We start from the raw sequence: 7485 nt of genomic DNA on the forward strand, positions 1-7485 counted from the left end.
CATAAATGCACATTTGAGATTAACCATTCACAGTTTATTAGTTCAAAGGGTGTTTTGCTAAGACTTTCAAAATGAACTGAATTTACAGTATGATTGACTAAAAATATATTGGGAAAGTTATTATTGTCTAAGTTCTTAATCTAACTTTCAACTGGAAAGGAGGGTATGTAAATAGAACATTTGTTTAGTTATGCAAAGTGCTATAGAGAGTAAAATATAAAACTATACAGTAGATGGCTATATAAACATTTAGTAACCAGCCAAGACAAATGCAGCTAGTAAGCATACTGAAGACTAACCCATGAAGGCACACCTGTTTCAAATTTAATACAGCAAACCCAACTCTTAAGAACGTTAAAAGGATATTGTAATTCAAACAATGTCATGTAAGCATTGAATGATGTTGATTACAACATATAAACACATCTGGGTACAAACATAGGCTGTGTCTGTGGTCTGCTTTCCATTAAAACAAAAGCTGTGAACGCTTCCCTATGATATGTTTACAATTTTGTAAATTAGTTACCCCCTCCATGCCGTTGTATGCTGGTTGTTGCTTTTGCTGTTCTGTAGTGAAGGGAGACATGAAATAAAGGTAAAATAAATACAAGAACATTTGTCTAATGCTCAACTGATAAATGGGTCTGGATAGACTGCCATATCTTTGCCCTTCATAGGTTCCTCACTGCCTTAAGGTAGGGTCGTGCTCTCCAGGGAAACTGTGTTGCTATTTGAACCAGTGCTGATGTTTGTTTGAGTTCAGCCGCCAAGGGCAACTGGTGTATTCTTCGATTGTAACGGTGAAACTTTAACATTTTATATACCTTTAACAGTTCAGTGAAATTATGACACCTTGTCTTAAGTTCATAAGCAGGCTATGTAAACTACTAGTCAAAAGTTTGGAAACACTGGTCTGAATTTATGTTTTATGTCTAAATGCTTGAAATTATTTTTGTCAACAACTGTAAATTGTGTCTACACATTGATTTCTTCACAAAACTACGATTTAGTTTTGTTTTTCAACTCATGAAGTTGGTTTAGAGAATGCCCAGAATGTGCAGAGCTGTAATCTAGTTCGGTATTGCATTCTGTCATTCTACACTTCATATCTTTAAATGGCAGAATTAGTAAGAGTAGTATTATACCATTCTGAAATCAGCCTATGGGTGGACACTACAAAAAGCTAAAATATTAGATAGTTTTGATTTATTTTCATTTTAATTATTTAAAATAAAATTCTCCCCTTTTCTCCCCAATTTGGAATGCCCAATTCCCAATGCGCTCTAAGTCCTCGTGGTGGTGTAGTGACTCGCCTCAATCCGGGTGGTGGAGGACGAATCTCAGTTGCCTCCACGTCTGAGACTGTCAATCACACATCTTATCACGTGGCTTGTTGAGCGCGTTACCGCGGAGACGTAGAGCGTGTGGAGGCTTCATTCTATTCTCCGTGGCATCCACGCTCAACTCACCACACGCCCCACCGAGAGCGAACCACATTATAGTGACCACGAGGAGGTTACCCCATGTGACTCTACCCTCCCTAGCAACTGGGCCAATCTGGATGCTTAGGAGACCTGGCTGAAGTCACTCAGCACACCCTGGATTCGAACTCGTGACTCCAGGGGTGGTAGTCAGCGTCAAAACTCGCTGAGCTACCCAGGCCCCCTAGTTTTGATTTATTTAACATTTTTGGTCACATCCTACTTCACATATTTCCATTTGTGTTATTTTATAGTCTATTTGAATAGACTTTACTATTATTCTAAAACATGGAAAATAAAGAATGAGTAGGTGTGTCCAAACATTTGACTGGCCGTTAAGTATACTTACTGAGCGCACAGCTACCTTTTAAACTATATTATCACTTTTCTTATGTGATCAAGACATAATACACATACTATTAAAAACAACATTACTAGCTTGTGCCATTAAAAGAGCTGTTTGTGTTGAGGTCATGGCAACAGAAACCATATGCACTAAAATCATTGCAATTAATAGAATAAAAACAAGCCAAATGAACTCATAAAGCTCTTTATCACCTGTAATTACATTGACAGAACCCTGCTGTTTCTTTCTTAGTCAAATCAGAGTCTAGCTGTCAGAAGTTCATCTGTCAGATCTGCTACCAACACTGGCCACATGATTTTAGTGTCTTGACGATTAGTGGCTGCCAGAGGAGTTTACATTCACATGATTGACAGCCCGATTGCTTCAATGTGATGGCGTAAACAAGAAGGAAGAGCCGTTGGACATGTACACATCACACGACACTTTGGATCACAACTCAAGGAAAACCAATCACTGCTTGCTTACTGTATATGAAACGCAGGAGATATCAGAATAAGAGGAATTTATTCATTACGTTTTTAAAGTAATTATAACAACAACAACAAAAATCTGTGCATATCAATAAAATCAATGCTATTTAAGCAATACCAGATGCTATTGTGATTCTGCCATACACTGTAAAAAGTCAACTAAAGCAACACAATTCTAGAACTTTTTGTCATAATTTAATTGTGTTCTATCCGTTTAAATTTGAAATGGAAGTTTACTTAATCCATTTGCGTTGGAACTACATGAATACTTTTTGTGGTGTTAATGTAGCATTGATGAAACCCAGCATGCTTTGCACAGGACACAAAAGGGACAGTACATTTTAAAATTAAGTGTTATTTTATGTGTTTTTGTGTAAGAAGAATATAAAGAGGGATACTTGTTAGTGTTTAAAGTTTTGTTATGTTGAGATTTAGAATATTTTCTGTTATATTGGTGTTTTGGGGGTTATTATTATAATGATGAAGAGTGGAGTTTGAGCTAACGATGAGGACAGGTAGATGTTGCACATGAAATTGATTGCTCACTTTTTTTGAGCAAATGATGTGCTAACCATAGCAAAGTTACTAAACTACACTCTGTAGTGCTTCTAAACAGCATGTATTTAGCATGCTAACATTCACTTCCACTAGTTAGAACATACAGAAATAAAAGTGATTTATTTGAGTTACATTGACACGTTTCATTTTGTTGGGTTTATCCAATTCAACTATGTTCTTTCTACACAAAGTATTTGTGTTGAGATTACATAGTAATTTAATGTTAAGAAAACTCACTTCAAACAGGTGGAACCACTGTCCACAATTGAATCAAGTTCAGCCAAAGAGATATTTTATTGAGTGTGGTTTTATTCAAGTCGAAAATTATTTAACATCACTGAACTAACCTGCATACATTAGGCTACACCAACAAAACTAATTTTAAGGGTTAGATCAGGTAGGATTAGCTCCTTAAGATAACAATTGAAGGTTGCCACTTTTTACAGTGTATTTCTACCTTTAAAAGTTACTTTCATTGGTGTAGCCTTATGAAGTCAGGTTGATTTAGTCCTATTAAATCGCATTTTTGTCTTGAATAAAACCTATTAATTTAGATGTTACAAAATGAAGCACATTTTTACCTTTTTTAAACATTTTGCTTCTGTGAATTTGCTTTTGTAAAACAATTGAACAAGAAGTTAATATTGAGTAAGTGACATTTCAGACACAATATCACCAGCTATTTTGTTTATTTTTGCACCAGCAATGAAAATAGCACTAAAGGAATTCAAAGCCAGATCAAACATTGCAAACGCAGACCAGCGGAGTGAATGATGAATGATCAACAATATAAAACCAATCAAATCTCTGTTCATCTGATGCTTTGGGGGCTTGTGTCTGGTGATATAGCTTTGGATAAATGTTTCAGTGTCACACTGGTTTGAGATCACTGGTTATTTATGTTATTTCACTGTGGAAAATGTCAAACAGGCTTCACCTCTTATGAGGGTGTGAGTTTATTTTTGTCGGTGTCATAAAAAAAAGCCACTCCCAGAGTTTCGATGTACTTATGGATCATAGTCCTTCTATTGAGCCACATTCCTATGCTATTCTTAATCTTGTAGTAATTATGCGTTTATCTTAAGAGCAGCACTTCAATGGTGACTTGAGTCATAAGCATATAAACGTTCTAAAGATGCCAGATTAAATACTTGCAAGTCAAAGCACACATGCTAAATGAAATGATTTGACATATATATTGGTGATTCACATTTATTCTCATACAGTAGGTGATTCACTAATTAATTGTGCCTGCTGATAACAGTATTTATTTGCGTGCAATGTCTGTGTTGTTTTAGCACTTAAGGAATCAGGCAAATCAGGCAACAGTGCAAAGACACAAAAAATGTATGCAGTTATTTGTACAGCGCAATTCTTTATCTTGCGTGTTGGTTCTGAGTGCTACAGTAGGTCGAGGAGGATGCAGCAGACTACTGCGGACTGGCATACTTTACTGGGACTGTACAGCATCACCTCACCGCAATTCAGGCACCTGAATTGGCTCTTTAAAATGCTAAAAGTGTACCTGCTTTCACAGCGCATCTGTATAAGTGACATATACAGTGAAATTCTTCTTTTTCACATATCCCAGCTAAGCTGGGGTCAGAGTGCACACCTACTCTGTTATATACAGTGCAAGGGAATGTAATGGCAGAAGAGGTTGGATGTGTTGGATAATATAAAAAGACTAAGCTGTATATTGCATATTAATTATTGCTCAATGGGGCAGTTTTAACTGTTCATGAGATGGATAGCCTGGGGAAAAAATTGTTCCTGTGCCTGAAGGTTCTGGTGCTCAGAGCTCTGAAGCGTCGGCCAGAAGGCAACAGTTCAAAAAGGTAGTGGGCAGGGTGAGTGGGATCCAGAGTGATTTTTCCAGCCTTTTTCCTCACTCTGGAAGTGTATAGTTCTTGAAGGGAGGGCAGGGGGCAACCAATAATCCTCTCAGCAGTCCGAACTGTCCCTTGTATTCTTCTGATATACGATTTTGTAGCTGAACCAAACCAGACAGTTATAGAAGTGCAGGGGACAGACTCAATGACTGCTGATTAGAACTGTATCAGCAGCGCTTGTGGCAGGTTGAACTTCCTCAACTGGCGAAGGAAGTACAACCTCTGCTGGGCCTTTTTCGCAATGGAGTCAATGTGGGTCTTCCACTTCAGGTCCTGTGAGATGGTAGTGCCCAGGAACCTGAATGACTCCACTGCTGCCACAGTGCTCAATGTATTTTGACTGCACCATACAGCCAGCTCCCTTCTGTATGCAGACTCATCGTCATCTTGGATGAAGCCGATGACAGTGGTGTTGTCTACAAACTTCAGGAGCTTGACAGAGGGGTCCTTGGAGATGCAGTCGCTGATGTAGAGGGAGAAGAGTAGTGGGGAGAGCACACATCCCTGGTGCTGATTGTACAGGTGCTGGAAGTGAATTTCCCCTGTCTCACAAGCTGCTGCCTGTCCGTCAGAAAGCTGGTAATCCACTGACAGATAGATGTGGGAACAGAGAGTTGGTGTAATTTAGTCCGGAGAATAGCTAGGATGATGGTGTTGAAAGCCAAACTGAAGTCCACAAAAAGGATCCTTGCATATGTCCCGGGTCTGTCCAGATGTTGCAGGATATGATGCAATCCCATGTTGACTACATCATCCACAGACCTGTTTGCTCGATAAGCAAATTGAAGGGGATCTAGAAAGTTTCCAGTGATGTCCTTCAGGTGGGCCAACAGCAGTCTCTCAAATGACTTCATGACCAGAGACGTCAGGGCGACAGGTCTGTAGTCATTAAGTCCTGTGATTTTTGGTTTCTTTGGGACAGGAACAATGATTGAGCATTTGAAACAGCAGGGAACTTCACACTGCTCCAGTGGTCTATTGAAAATCAGTGTGAAGATGGGGGCCAGCTGGTTAGCACAGGATCTAAGACATGCAGGTGAAACGCCATCTGGGCCCTGTGCTGAGTTCTGCTGTAAACCATGGTTTGTTGTTGTTAAACATTAAATAAGTCCTAGTAGGGATGCATATATCCACACAGAAATTTATATATGATGTAACAGTATCTGTGAGCTCATCCAGATTGGTGTCTTCAGCCTCAAAAACACTCCAATCAGTGCAGTCAAAGCAGGCATGTAGTTTGCTTTATTGGTCCATAACTTTACAGTCTTAACTACAGGTTTAGCTGATTTTAATTTCTGTCTGTAGGTTGGAAGAAGATGAACCAGACAGTGATCAGAGAGTCCCAAAGCTGCTCTAGGGACAGAGCTACATTGTTCTGTAGCAATGATCCAGTATATTTCTGTCTCTGGTGGGGCATGTAATGTACTGTCTGTATTTTGGCAGTTCACGGGTAAGGTTAGCTTTATTAAAATCTCCCAGAATAATAATAAGTGAGTCTGGGTGTTGTTGTTCTGTGTCTGTGATGTGATCAGCCAGCTGTTGCAGCACTGCATTCATGCACGTGTGTTGAGGAATATAAACACTCAACAGAATAAACGAGGAAAACCCCTGCAGTGAGTAGAAAGGCTTACATTTGATAAAGAGCACTTCCAGATTTAGACAGCACATCTTCTTTAACGTTGTTACATCTGTACACCAACTTTCATTTATGTAAAAGCATGTTCCACCGCCTCTCATTTTCCCCTTTAACTCCGCAATGCGATCCGCTCTGAACAGCTGAAAGCCCGGCAGATGTAACGCTCTGTCCAGAATGGCTTCACTCAGCCAGGTTTATGTGAAGCATAAGGCAACAAAGGTTGAAAAGTCCTTGTTTGTGCGGGTGAGGAGATGTAGTTTGTCCGTTTTGTTAGGAAGAGAGCGGAGATTCGCTAGATGAATACTCAGCAGCACTGTTCGAAAGCCGCGCCGACGGAGTTTGACCAGCACGCATGCTCGTCTCCCTCGCCTGCATCTCTTGAACAACACAGCCATGTCTCCAACTAAAATGTCCAGCAGAATGTCTGAATATTCAAAAACCGGGAAAAGATTGTCTGGTATATGCTGTCGAATGTTCAGCAGTTCGTCTCTGGTAAAACTGACTGGAAAAAGATTACTAAACACAGGACAAACAAACAAAATCAACAAAACAATAGGACCGCTCCACACCGAGGCGGCCATCTGGGATGCCATCATGATGATCTATATTTTGCTAATGATTTGATAAATTACTGCTGCCATGATCAAAATAAAATGTAAATAAACATCTCTTTTCAAATAAATTCCATTTATCACCTGCTTTCTCTGGACAATCTGCGAGCCTGTAACACTACTGATGACCATTCAAAAGTACATATTCTGACTAATTATGATTTTTTTGAAAGCAACATATAAATCACAGATATTTTATTACATCATAGTACATTTTGTCAGTGACCAGTTTTTTGGAAGAAGTCATTTTCCTGTGGCTCCAGGGGGATGAATTACATAGCATTTATGGCTCACGTGATTGGCTCAAAAATATTGTGTCCAGAAAAGTGGCGAGGCCAGAAATCTCTAAATAAGTGGACCTTGGTGAAACAGAGTGGACCTCTATTCTGTGTCTAATTTCATTGTGAATATAATGAAGTGTGCCCCATTCCTCAGCCGTTATGAGTAAATATATGCTATATGCTATAATC

This window comes from Myxocyprinus asiaticus, chromosome 29 (assembly GCF_019703515.2).
Source record: "Myxocyprinus asiaticus isolate MX2 ecotype Aquarium Trade chromosome 29, UBuf_Myxa_2, whole genome shotgun sequence".
Taxonomy (NCBI): Eukaryota; Metazoa; Chordata; class Actinopteri; order Cypriniformes; family Catostomidae; genus Myxocyprinus; species Myxocyprinus asiaticus.